Consider the following 13,472-nt stretch of genomic DNA (forward strand, 5'->3'; position numbering starts at 1 on the left):
AGTCTCAAATTTAAAATCACTAGACTGAAATTTGAACCAAGTGGCACCTAAACAGTTTCAAACTCCTGTTGGCTTATCCATAATGATCTTGCCCAAAGCATCCTCATTTTACTACAAAATTGTGTCACACAGTGAAAAACTGCACACACTACAGACAAATGATCAGATGTCCAGGACACTTGGGTAGAAATAATTGCTATCGTTATATTCTAAAACTTGTTGATTTGGCAACAGCAACAATAAAAAAAATAGAATGAATATTCTTACTCTAGACAGTAGGTTGAAAAGAATGATTCATAAGTTGAAAAATAAAAGTGGCATTATACATAATAGAAAAACATTCTTCAGTATTTGGGAAAGAATTATAAATGAGCATATGCTTATTCAATGAAAATTAGCATAAAAGAGTATTCAAGAGTATTTCTGACCAAGAAAGAAGTAGGATGTTTTGCCAAGTGCATTATCTCTGGCCAAGAGCTGAGAGGTTGGCCCTGAAGCAGCAATCTGTGGTCATCATAGACCACAGTGCAGAACACCAACTGAAAATTTGGTATTGAAAGTCAAATTATAGGCAAAAGATTATTATAGAATGGTTGTAGAGATATCTGATTATCAACAGAACAAAAAGGCAATCTCAATTCTGGAACACAGAGGCTTTATGTCCAGATAATAATGTGGCTTAACCCCTCCTAGCTATGCTTCTTACCCCTAGAAACAGTAATTTAAAAACAATATCAAAAGAATCCAGTGAGCATCAGATGTAACAACTACTACCACTAATGTTTGTGAAAAAAAAAAAAAATTGGCAATAAGAATTGGAGCCATGGGCATCCCTTTGTCTCTAGCTGTGGATTAAAGGGAATCTAGCTATCAACCATGCATCAGTGACAAGTCCAAGGTGCATTCTTTTTTTGTTTGTTTAAAATATTTAATTTCTTATTTATTTGAGAGAGATCACAAGTAGGCAGAGAGGCAGGCAGAGAGAGAGGAGAAAGCAAGCTCCCTGCTGAGCAGAGAGCCCAATGTGGGGCTCGATCTCAGGACCCTGAGATCATGACCTGAGCCAAAGGCAGAGGCTTAACCCACTGAGCCACCCAGGCGCCCCTTCAAGGTGCATTCTGATAATACCTACCAAGGTTGGTCATGGACACTGTACCTTGTTTTCAGATAACTGAGGAAAAGAGAAAAAACAATTTTCTCAGAAAGGAAAGACAAACAAATAGATAAAATCTCTGAAAATAAACTTTCAGAGAGGACAGACTCTTTCCTAGAGCTTCTTGGCATCTCTACACAAACATATGGCCCTCTGCAAAGACCAGAAGACTGAAGGGAAATAAGTAAAACAAGAGATGAAATTAAAAATATAATACTAAGCTAAGACAGTATAATTATATTCTTTCCACACATCATAACATCTTCTAACTTCTTGCCGTTCTCCTGCTTAGCTCTATGCTTTGTTGGCAACTTTCTGCCTTCTCTGCTCTGCAAGGCACCCATACAATTGATCAGGGCTGGGTAAACATGCAAGAGCCCCCTGGCTGGTGTTCTCTCTACGTCATGATCGTCAGCATCAGCTGGGACCTCAGTGCTATCCGCTGATCACACTATACATCCTTTTCCACTTACTTCCCCACACACCCATGTGACCATTTCATACCTTATGCCTTCTTCTCGAACATCCCACTTCTCCTTTCCCACATTGACTCAGCAGATGACTGTGACTCTTGACAGTTAAAAAAAGAACTTTCATCGACACCCACGAGCATTTGCACCCATCAACCATCATCTCTACTCATATGCTCCAAACTCCCTTTGCAAATAGAAACCCTCCTCTCTATAGGAGAGACCTTCACTGGCACCTTGTCCTTATTCTCTCCCACGCATGCCAGGGAAGAAGTTGATCAGCCTCCCCTTTCCTCTTTTTGATATCAAAATTTTTCTTTCTACTGGACCATTCAGATTATTTCATAAACATGGTGTTCTGTCTCCCAACTCAAAAAATGTTCTCTTTGCTCTGCTTTGCCACCAACAGTTGCCCCTTTCCTTGCTTCCCATTATAACAAAATTTCTCCAAAGAATTTCCCATACATGCTATATTGGATTCTTCTGCTCTTACTATCTTTTAAACACCCTCCAAGCAAGATTTGTCTGACCACTCCACCAACACTCTTCTCCAGAATCAGCAATAAGTTCTATCTCTAAAAGCCAAGGACCAAATCTCAGTCCTCACACTATTTGGCAACTTTGAATATAGTTGATCATCTCTTCATCTTTAATGTGCTTTGCTTTGAGGACATCACACCCTTAGTTTCCTTGTTCAGTACTTGATACTTTCTCCTTTTCTCTTTGATATTTAATTTGGAACAACTCCAGGCTCCAAGCCTTTAGTTCTTTTTGCTTTTCCATCAATAGAACCTCCCTGGATTTCCTCTACTCTCTTGACTTTAAATACCATCTTTTACTAGATCACACCCCCCTCAAACTCCCAGGGTCATATTATTGGGTCCCTGCTCAACATCTCTCTGGAACATCTTATATACATTTTAACCTTAATGTGTACAAAACAGAACTCAGTTACAACCCCTATCTTCTCTTCCTTCCCAACTTCTGTTGGTAGTAACTCCATCTCTCCACTTGCTGAAGAAAAAAAAAAAAAAAAGTCTGGTATTCATCTTTGAACCCTCTCTTTCTCTAGCACTATATCTGATCTGTCAGGATATATTCTTTGGCAGATCGGTCTTCAAAATATATCTATGATACAACTACTTTTCAGAACCTTCCCTATCATTCAAGGTCAAGCCACTGTTACTTCAAACATGAGTTACTGAAATAGTTCATAGGACAATAATACCAGTGTTTGTTTCCAACGGCTAGAATCTACTGTCCACTTAACAGCCAGAGTGATCCTCCAAGGACTTGAATGACATCGTATAAGTCTTCTAATCAAAGCCCTCCAAATGCCTTTGAGTTTTGCTTAAATCAAAAGCAAAATTCCTGGCTATAAGATACTGTTTAGTTGGCTTGTCATCAGTACTCTCTCACCTAATTTTTTTTCTAATCTTTGAAATCTATACGTATTTACTCCCTTTAAAAAATGATAGTGATTCTGAGTATTACCAAAGAATTGTCATGTGATGGTATCACTTTAGATTTCTGTTAAATAGATTACTCTTATAGGTCAGAATATCAAGGGAAGAAAATTAAACCCAATTTACACCTTTTTTTTCTGGATTTTTATAGAGTGAGTTGTTTTGTTTTGTTTTTTTAGGTAGTCTTTGAAACACATGGCAATCTAAGATACTGAGATCAAAATGCTCAGGTTGTCCTGGTCAAAACTGTATGGTAGAATTATAAGTTGGTAGGCTATACTCCCTTGTTCAGTATGCTCCAGTTTCTTTAGTGGTTATCAGAGGTCTTAGAAAAATCCCTCTCACTATAAGATTTTTTTAAGATTTTGTTTTTAAGTAATCTTTACATCCAATGTGGGGCTCGAATTCACAACTCCAAGATCAAGAGTTGCATGCCCTATCAACTGAGCCAGTCAGGTGCCCCTATAAGTTTTGAATTTTAAGAAATATTTTATTTATCATTCTACAGATATTTGCCATTCAAATCCTTGTTTTCTACACTATATTTGATATTGTGTGATCTCATACATGTTTCATATGGCAATTTTTAAAAAAAAAGGTACAACTTTGGACAAATAAATTAAAATATACCAGAAATAACCCAGAGCATAGACAGCAAATACTGAGTTCTTAGCAGTTTTCAGCCCCTCAAACATCCTCACTTCTAAGTGTTAAGCAAATCCCACTCTTATCCTGAATTCAACAGCAGAACCCTACTCAAACACATTCAAGACACCCCCAGCCAACCCGCTGGATCAAGGATGTTCCAGAGAATCTAGTTGGTAAGCCTCAGTCCAGTGCTTTAGCTGAAAGGTCCATAACATACATAACACAATTACTCTGTTTATATTAAAGAAGATTGGGTGGGTCCTATGAATAGTACTATTTTTTGAATATTGTAACATTTCTGAACATCAACAACTGTCAGATTTTACTCTATTTTCAAAATGTGAAACCTTCTTTCGAATGCTTACTTTATGAACTCAATTTTTTTAAGCCCTTCGTGTTTACCCACATTTACCTGTATTTAACTCAGTGAGGAAAACTCACATGCTGCCTAATCACATACATTAAGTTCAATTTTACCAACCCACACAATTTTCTTTTGCCACGAAATTGAATAAAAGTTTTAAGTTTACTTAACAAAATTGCAAATTTTTAAATTCTTTTCTTTCATTTTTCATATCTATGTGGCTGAAAATGCCACATTTTCTTTGTCTTTTCTGGCACATTTTTATTTACTGGTCCAAAATTGTACCTTCTTGTTCTTTTTCAATAAAAAATATATTACTTTGCCTTATGAAATGTGTATGAGATCACATAAGGGAAAACATCAGCTCATATGTACCCTTATTTTTTTATTGCTTATGATATATTGTAGATTTATTCCAATTCAACCACAGAAATAAATTATTCTATAAATTTTGGCATCCAGCTCTGAACAATGAAAAATATAGAAACATTGTAGATGGCTTCATCAGAAGCAAATACAGACCATTTACCTTATTTATCTGACTATTGAAGATAACCTCACAATATTTGCCTGGATATGTCTGTATCAAAAAAAGAATTAAAACAGTATCTTGTCTACATTACATGCATTTTGTTTCACAGATTTATTTTTGTTTTTAATTTATGCTGAAAATCAATGACATATTTCTCTTTCCTGGTATTAACAAATATTTACGGTAAAGAGGGTGAGCATAATTATTCAGTCTTTAGTAATGACTGTGTGCCTAATCCAGGACAGTAACTAGGCTGCGTGAGTGGCTCAGGATGCACAAGGTGCGGGTCACCTGGTCTACCTCAGAGAAAGGCTCTATGTGCGTGTGCTTGTGGATGCAACACACACGTGTGTCTTACAAGAAGGACACCATGCTAGCAGTGGATACATGACACACAGAAAATGGTCAATTTTTCCTGAGTCTAGAGAAACACTAGGAAGTCTCCATAAAGGGGGAAGCTCTTAGAGTTTTGGGATTTCAGTGGCTATTGCACAGAAAAGATATTCCAGTGGAAGGGAGGGCTTTTCACAGAGACCTGAAGCAATTCCACTGTCTAGCATGTCCAGGGAACAAGGAGCAGTTTGACATGACTAATATGTACAGGTGGGTTGTACGGATGAGCTCAGACTCCATGAGCAATAAAGTCAGCGACATGGGCCTCCTGTCAGAAGACTGTCATTCAGGGAGTCTTGGGAGGGAATGCCATGATTATATTGGTGCCATCCAAAGAACATTTTAGAAACAATGTGAAAAACTGATTATGTGCAAGACTAGAGCCAGATGGTGGCAGATGGAGGTTCCTACAACCACACCGGGGAGAACATTAAGACCAAGCTGAGATAATAGGAAGGCAGTAGTAAAGAGAGAAATGAGCTTCATTTAAAAATTAGAGTCATCTATAGAGTTATTCTGAAGATGGAAAGACAAGAGTTAGGGAGACAAGCAATGATGGTCTCCAAAAATAGAAACAGGGGGCAAAATATATATTTTTTCAAACTCATGTTACTTTCCTATGATAGCCACTTAAGCTAAACATGATGACAAAGAAAGAGAAAAATAGAATAATATGTAGTTGGTTTTCCTTTCAGCCCTTCCTTATTTATCAATAAACCCAGAGCAGAGAATGGTGGGAAAACGTACACATGAAAAGTGAGAATAAAAATACAAAGCAGGTGACGTCGTGTTGCACAGTGTTTCTACTCTCCTGATAAGAATAAACACGTGTGTGTATATGAGCTGTATAATGTGCATTATATAAACTTGGTGATTTTACAAACAAATCAAATGTTTTTCTATTTGCATTTGGCACTGGTATTACCTAATATAAAAATGAATGGTAAGATTCCTACTAACAATTTATAATTTTTATCTTCATTACTTAGAATGACATTAAATACAAAAACCAGGGGTGCCTGGATGACAATCTGTTAAGCGTCTGCCTTTTGGCTGAAGTGTGAAGTCTTGGATCTAGCTCAGCATCAGGCTCTGTGCTCAGCGGGGAGTCTGTTTCTCCTTCTCCTTTTGCCCCTCCTCCTCCTTTGTACAGATGCTCTCTCTCTCAAATGAATAAATAAAATCTTTAAAAAATGTTTTTAAAATAAATAAATAATTACAAAAAGCACCATAACAAAGATGAAGAAAAAAAGCCTATATTTTAATACTTGACATATTTTTTCTGTGATTTTTGAACCAGAAGTCTGCATTTTTTCTTATACTTGGTCCTACTGATGACATAGCCAGGTAGATATGTATTTTATACCCTTTCTCCGAATTGCCAGAACTCAGAGAGTAGGTATTGCTTGTAATACATATCTTAAATCAAAATGAGACCTAATTTCACTACTGCACATTCTTTATTCTAATACATAATTTCTAAAAGCACTCAGTATTTTTTAAATATCAGACTAGTATCTTATAATAGATATATTATTTATAGCGTATTTCTCCCAACAAAGTGTTGATTAAATTAATGCCAGATCCTAAAACTTCAAAACACTTTTCCCTAATGACCAACATAAGCAACTCAAAATTGGGATATAAGGGGGCCAAATCTTGTTTCAGGAATCATTTAACCTCCTATCTGTTATCAGTTACACCTTCATTGCTAGGAAAAACACACAAGTCAAGAAATTATTTGGCTTTATGCCCATCCCTGTGCCCAGTCATGAATACTTGTTGTTAAAGAGGGATTACTTTGTTTAAAGGTAAAAACAGGCTGTGCAGAATGAGCAGAGAATATAGTTAAATATCTCAAAATGATCCAGAAGAAACCATACAGCAGCAACCAGACAGAAAATCATCTAACACCAACGCATGATTTTGAAGTGTGGTAACTTATGAGTTTCTAGGTCAGAAACAGTAATAATTATTTTTTTAAAAAACCATTTTTTTATAAAAAGAACACACAAAGAATGAATTCTGCTCAATGTGATACAAGCTGCAATGACCCAAGTTTCTTCTGAGCCTAACCATGTAAGACCTGCTGAGTGACGCTCAGTCTTCCTTCAAAGCCATGGGTTGAAGTAAGCAGCAGTACAAGATGGAGAACGCCTGGAACATTGGATCAACAAACGCCCTGGGGTGTTGTTCTGACCAGTGATGAGACTTTATTGTGCTAAGCCCTGAGGTTCTGGATTCATTATCACAGAAAAGTCTGTTCAGATTTGTCCTTGGCACCTCCCCCACTCAGAGAGTCCCCGCTTGTCACTTCCTGCCATCCCCTCTGCTACCCTGGCCCCTCACACTGCTTTCTGGTGAGTCACATGAGACCCTGTTTGGGTTTTTTTTTTTTTTTCCAATTTATTTATTTTCAGAAAAACATTATTCATTATTTTTCCACCACACCCAGTGCTCCATGCAAGCTGTGCCCTCTATAATACCCACCACCTGGTACCCCAGCCTCCCACCCCCCCGCCCCTTCAAACCCCTCAGATTGTTTTTCAGAGTCCATAGTCTCTCATGGTTCACCTCCCCTTCCAATTTACCCAAATTCCCTTGGGTTTTTGAGAAGACTGTGTCCCTCTGGTTCCTTAGTTCCTTTCCACAAGTCTCAGATGGTATCACTACAGAAATGTGAACACTATTTCCCATTTGAGCAGTATGTGTTTTTTTTCTAAACATAAGCCCTTCACCCAAAACTGTGCCGATTAATGCAAGAGAATGCAAAGGAAGGGTTAATAAAAGCTACCTTTTAGTAAAAGAGGAGAATGGGGTCAGTGACTTTCCTACCCCCAAAAACCAGCCTTGCCATTCAGCTGACTATAGGAATACTTGTATTTTGGGAACAAATACAGAGACTTGGATTGGTTAAATCATCTAGACGGTAGGAAAAATGTAAGAATGAATATGTCCCATTTGACTAAGAGAGGCTCTGGAGGAAAAATGTGCTTTGACTGACATTAATTAATATGCTTTAGGAGGCTTGTATACATTGTATCACTTTGCTTAATTTCAGAAAAAAGAATCTGGGATCATATATATATATATACATGTAATATATGTATTATGTCTTATATGTTATACCTAGAAACATCTTGCCTCCGTGATTCAACTACTTAAATATGAGTAGATTTTTGTTTTGAATATCAAGAACTTCTAACACAAGGAATAAAAAATTCCTTATATTCAATTTTATGGGGAAATGAGATCCTACTGTTGCCTCAATTAGAAGCAATTATTATGGGGTGTAGTGCCATGAACTGACTCTGTCCAGTGACTAGGGCTGGCAGAAAAAGTCTCCTTATTCATATGTAAACTTTCACAATAATGATGCTGACATCTCATGCAAAAAATGCATTAAAAAAACCAGAAATGCAAAAAGAATTGGACTGAGGAATTTTCCTAATAATTAGACAACAAATGCGTCACCTTACCTATTAATTATTCACAATTAGTTTTCCCACACGTTATCATTAAATACTCTCACTTCTCTCAAACTTGGCCAACCAATGTATCAAAACAAAAGGTCATAGACACTGCAGGAGAAAAATGAAGAACAGAAGGGGCCAGTTTCTGGAAAATAAAAATAAGTTACCGGACATCTCTGAAGGCTCAGAAAGAATGTGTGGCCTCTAGGCTACGGTGCTTTATGGAAGGGTCTTTAACATCAGTTGAAGAAATTTTCTATTCCAAGAGAAAGCAGTGGACTCACACTGAAGAAGAGGAGTACTTTGTGACCTGACTGCCAGGAGAGGGTGCCCGCATGTGAGCCTGACAGGTGGTGCTCCCGGTGACTAAATGCCAAACACAGACTTGCGGACGCTGCCCAGCTAACGGACCCTCACGTGGATGCACCAACACACACACACAATAATCGAACCACAAGAGGACCCTCAGATTCCCTGGGCTCATTTAATACCACAGCTTTGTGACAAATGATGAAGGCATACATTTGAGAGAGAAAGAGCAAAATCTTCCTGAAAAAGAAAAGGACTTGAAAAACAAAAGATATAATCTGATGGCATTTAATTACATCAAGTGATTGCTTTAGGACCTGCGGTAAATAAAGAATGAGATACAGGTTTGTCAATTCTAAGATGAAAATTCTCTGTAAGTTATCCTTACAGAAGAAATCACAGATCATTTGAATTTTTTTTTTCAAAAGTATTGTATAAATTGTGGTCATAAAGTAATCTGTAAATCTCTTCAACTACTTTTCCTTGGAAACACTAATTTGCTGGATAATTCCTTGAGAGGATAAATACAATATTTATTACCTTCCGTCTTGTAAGTAAGTACTGAAAATACTCAAATAGTAGTTTCAAATTATAAAATTGTTTTATTTCTATTTATAACTCATTTTTACTGTTTCCTCAAATGTAAGTTTTGTTTTTGTTTTTGTTTATTTTCTAGTGTAATACTGAAATCAGTACCTAAATATCAGAAGATCCCAAAGACATTACCTAGCTCTGGAACAATCTTTTAAATAACTTTATTTGCATGGGGCGCCTGGGCGGCTCAGTCAGTTGAGCGTCTGACTCTTGTTTTGGGCTCAGGCGACAATCTCAGGGTCCTGTGATCAAGCCCGCACTGGGCTCTGCGCTCAGTGGAGAGTCTGCTTGAGATTCTCTCTGCCTCTGCCCCTCCCTCCCATTCTCTCTCTAAAATAAATAAATCTTTCAAAAAATGACTTTATTTGCAATAGTTTAAGACTCACACAAATTTGCAGAAAGAGTACGGAGAGCTCCTGCACACCTGTACTCTGCCACAGCGTCTTGTACATAACCACGGTGCGTTGTTAAAACCACAACAATGAGCTGGGTATTTCACAGCTAAAATGTGTGCAGAACTTACTGAGATTTCACTGTTTTTTTTTTTTTTAACATGCTCTTGGGGTTTTTTTGGGGGGCGTGGGGAGGGAATGGGAAGGATATATAGCTCTAATATTGTAGCACATGTATGTATTTGAGTAATGGTCACCAAAATCGAGAGAGAGAGAGAAAGACCTAGTGCATCACCTCAAATAAACTTCCCCATCTTATCCCTTAACAACCACAAGCTTCCTACAGCTCTAACCCCTGGAAGCCACTGCCCTGTCATCTATCATTGTAATTTTGTCACTTTTTAAAAGTGATACATGAAGGGAATCATACAGCGTATGAACCCCTGATAGTGGTTTTTCCCCAGTCTTGGCGCAACTCCCTTGATATCCATCCAAGTAGTGGTATCATTTATTTATGTGGTTCAGCATTCCTATTTGCCCAGAGAGTTGACATCTGCTTTCAAGCCATCGTAAAATGACAACTAGAAAGAACCAGGTCTTGATTCCCTAGAAGGGAATTATACTCACAAGATGACATGGATTTAAGGAAGCCAGTGCTTGCTTGGAGAGTGAGCAGAGAGAGAGAGAGAGAGGGAATGAGAATCACATAGCACCCTCTAGTCAGGTCAAAGGTCTGGGTCTTTACCCTCAGGTAGGTGGAAACAGTCTAAGCAGGTGAGCATTATCATTATGTTTGCAGGTTAGAATCTCTGACACTCTGGGGAGAACAGTTTGGGGGGAAATCAGGAATGAGAAATAAGCTACCGCTGACAGGTAGGTCGCTTGCCTCCTCTCTGACAGAGCTCACTGAGCATCCTTCTGGTCTTGGAAGACTGTGTGGTTAGTAATGCTTGCCATGTGTTCACACATTTACCATCTGCTTGTCGTTCCTGAACAAGAAAACCCGTCCTCTCTGATTGCCATGGTTTCAACAGAGTTCTGGCCGATCAATGTTGATAAGATGAAGGAATAAATATGTGAAGATCTCCTGTCCTTGAGTTCTTGAGGACATGAAGAATATGAAGTTCTTTAGTTATGCTTTATGGCAATTAGGAACAATTTCTTTTTTAAAAAAGATTTTGTTTATTTTTGCAAGAGAGAGAAAGAGATAGAACAAGAGCGTGAGAGCTGGGGGGAGGGGCAGAGGGAAGAGGAGACTCCCCACTGAGCAGGGAGCCTGGTGTTGGACTCAATCCTAGGACCCTGGGATCATGATCCGAGCCAAAGGCAGAGGCTCAACTGACTGAGCCACTCAGGTGCCCAGAACAATACTTTCTATTAAATAGTAGGAAAATCTTATATGAATAGAATAGCACTTTAGAATAAGTTTATTGTCTAAGCTCTTACTATTAAGCTCAGTTGCCACCTGTGTTTTGTTGTTTTCAATTTTCATGTTAGACCCTTTTGAGAATTTGATCAGAACCAATGGTTGTCTTCAAGGGAAAATGCTTACACACCCATGGCTTTGTGTGGAACTGAACTTAGACCCCTTGATGTCCATTCATGAACTCTCTGCTGTTTTCCATGGACTCAAAATTGAGAATCTCCATATTATATAGTTGGAACTTTTCTAAGGAGTTTTTTAGACTGACTTGCTCATTATCTATACCTTGCATTTTTTTCTTCTTTCCTCACAAGATACTTTTAATTCTCAGAATCTTTACAGAATAAGTTTGTACATTGAAAGAAATGGAGGTTGATGAGCCCATCTAGATTTTCTCAATGTACAATATAGAAAGAATGGGGAAGATTATAATAGAAAAATCCAAGTAGCAAAAATCACCATGAAGATGAGGAAGTTGATTCTCCACGAAGGGGCCCATTTCATAACAGAAGCCCCACAAAGGAAGATATCACCATTTGGGAAGATGCTTAACATATACAAATTTATTTCTAAGTCTACTTTGTAGAGAGTTTTAAATAAAGTTGTTAATAAAAATGTGCTTTAGATCTTATAAGTATGTTTAAATTTCAGTGTTTGCATTTTATAACTGTTTTTTGTTATATAAGCTCAAATAGCTAAATAATGTGTTTGAGCTAAAATAATGTGTTCATTGCTTAGAACTAACACTAGGGCTTATGGACAGGAAGACAGAAGTATGAAGAGAAAATTACTTAAGCCTAAGCTAAGTGAATCTCTTTGTTTTAAACATTACACAGTGCGGTCATGTTCACAGGGTGCAGGAGGCAGGAGTATATTGCCTTCCAGGGAATCTTTAATGATGTCAGGAGACACTTCAGGTGATCACACTGGAGAGAAAGGGATACCACTACCATCTACTGGGCAAAAGCCAGGAGTGGTGAACCATAGACAATGTGGTCCCCTTACAAAAATATATTTGACTCCAAATGCCAATAGTGCCCAAACCCCAACTTAGGATGACATAACATATCCCTCTAGCCTCATTTAGGATTTAGATTAAACGATCAACACTTATACCACTCTGTTCAAGCTCTCGTAACAAAATACCAAGGACCAGGTAGCTTTAACAACAGGTACTTATGCCTTCAGTTCTGGGAGCCAGAACCCCATATCAGTGTGCCAGCAAGGTTGGTTTCTGGTGACAACTTTCTGTGGTTAGTAATGCTTGTGCCTTCCAGGTGTGTCTTCAGAGAGGGAAAGCAAGCTTCTTGTGTCTCGTGCTATATAGGAGCACCAAGCTTACCGTGGGGCCCTAACCTATTGACCTCATCTAAATGTAACTACTTCTTAAAAGCCTCATCTCCAGATACCATTACAAAATTAAATATAAGGATTGGGAGTAATGGAGGTAGACTGTTCAGTCCACAGAAGTTATTAAAAAAATATGTATTTAAATCAGTAATAGGGGCACCTGGGCAGCTCAGTTAGTTAAAGTGTCTGCCTTCAGCTCAGGTCATGATCCGGAGATCCTGGGATCAAACCCCACATCAGGCACCTGCTCCGTGGGGAGCCAGCATCTTCCTCTCCCTCTGCTCTTCTTTGTCCTTGTACTCTCGCTCACTCTCTGTCTTTCTCAAAAACAGAACAAAACTTTAAATCAATAATAATAATACAATCAAGCAAATCTAGAATACTTTGAAAAGAATAAGTTAATATCTAATACCTAATATGTGCATCTTAATACAAGCATAAATATGATAAATAACCCTTGGTAAGTCTACATCAGCTTTCCAGACCATCACTAGTTAAGACAGCAGAAAGGTTAATTTATCTGTGAAGAATATCTTACATGTTTGTTAAAATAAAGATCCTGAAAAATACAGTTTATCAATCCCAGACTTTCTATATAATCTATGAGACTTTAAAGTGAGCCAAAAACTTGCAAATTTTTAAAGACATTTATAAATATTTCCTATAGAGACTCTGGCTGCCAGGCTATGGGTGTATAGCAGAGAAATGTTCTTTTATGAATCTAGCCACTGCTGGATTCAACCTCAAGATTTCTATAACTAATTTGGTATAGGATTGATATTCCTTTCCACCATGTGTATGTATCCCTATTTGATTTTCCTGTACCACTAACATTAAAATTTTATAAGCCACCAAACAGGTAAATTGAAAAGGGAAAGAGAACTTTCTCTAGAAAGTGATGAAAT

Source organism: Neovison vison, chromosome 1 (genome assembly GCF_020171115.1).
Source record: "Neovison vison isolate M4711 chromosome 1, ASM_NN_V1, whole genome shotgun sequence".
Taxonomy (NCBI): Eukaryota; Metazoa; Chordata; class Mammalia; order Carnivora; family Mustelidae; genus Neogale; species Neogale vison.